Here is a 1497-nt window from a genome sequence, read left to right on the forward strand (position 1 = left end):
TATCTCTTAGATCTCTTAACCGGAATCTTCGTGGCATAAGCTAGAATGATGGCGGCATTCAAGAGAATCCGGAAAGTCTAAACCTTGTCTGTGCTATTCCGAGTAGGATTCAATGATTGAATGACTGTGACGAGCTCCTAACTCGCGATTGCAGGGCGTTAGTGACAGACGCAAAAGGATAGTAAATCCTATTCCAGCATGACCGAGAACCGACAGATGAATAGCCGTGCCGTGACAGGGCATTGGATCATTTTCCCGAGAGATGACCGAAAGTAGCCATTGCCAGTGGTGATGTATCACATAAAGCCAGCCATGGAAAGGAGTGAGACTGATTGGATGAAGATAGCAGGAAAGCAGAGGTTCAGAGGAACGAAAAGCATCTCCATTCGCTTATCTGAAATTCCTACCAATGAATTACATAAGTATCTCTATCCCTATTTTATTATATAATATTCGAAAACACCATTATCACTTTATATCTGCCTGACTGAGATTTACAAGGTGACCATAGCTTGTTTCATACCAACAATCTCCGTGGGATTCGACCCTTACTCACGTAAGGTATTACTTGGACGACCCAGTGCACTTGCTGGTCAGTTGTATCGAAGTTGTGACAAATTATGAATGTGTAATCACGATTACGCGTACCAAGTTGCTGAGGTGCCAGGAATAGTTTGAGCCTGGACATCACAATTTCGTGCACCAAGTTTTTGGCGCCATTGCCGGGAATTGTTTGAGTTTTCGGCAAGCTTTTGGTCCGGTAACATCAGTGCCAAGTTTGGATCCGGCAACAACACCAAGTTTTTGGCGCCATTGCCGGGAATTGTTTGAGTTTTCGGCAAGCTTTTGGTCCGGTAACATCAGTGCCAAGTTTGGATCCGGCAACAACACCAAGTTTTTGGCGCCGTTGCCGGGGATTGTTCGAGTTTGGACAACTGACGGTTCATCTTGTTGCTCAGATTAGGTAATTTTCTTTTTGTTTTCTTTTCAAAAATTTTTCAAAAATATTTCAAAATTTTCTCACCTGTTTTCGAAAAAAAAATGTATTAAAAATGTTTTCAAAAAAATAAATTATTCTATAGATTCAAAATTTTTAAGAATAAATTCTAGTGTTTCATGAAGCATGTTGAAGCCTGGCTGGCTGTAAAGCCATGTCTATTCCTTTGGGAATGAGTATGTCAGGCGTGTCATGTCAGAATTACATGCTGAAGCTTGGCTGGCCATTGGCCATGTCTAGTGTTTTGGACCGGAGCTTTCATTGAAAGCTTGGCTGGCTAGTGAGCCATGTCTAATTCCTAGACTGAAGCTTTAGACTAAGAATGCAAGATTCCTGGAATTCATATTAAAAATTTTGGAATCCTTATTTTCCTTTTTCAAATAATTTTTGAAAAAAAAATTACAAAAAAAATTAGAAAATCATAAAAATCAAAAATATTTTTCTGTTTCTTGTTTGAGTCTTGAGTCATATCATAAGTTTGGTGTCACTTGCATATGCAT

The sequence above is a fragment of the Arachis ipaensis genome, chromosome B10, assembly GCF_000816755.2.
Source record: "Arachis ipaensis cultivar K30076 chromosome B10, Araip1.1, whole genome shotgun sequence".
Classification (NCBI taxonomy): domain Eukaryota; kingdom Viridiplantae; phylum Streptophyta; class Magnoliopsida; order Fabales; family Fabaceae; genus Arachis; species Arachis ipaensis.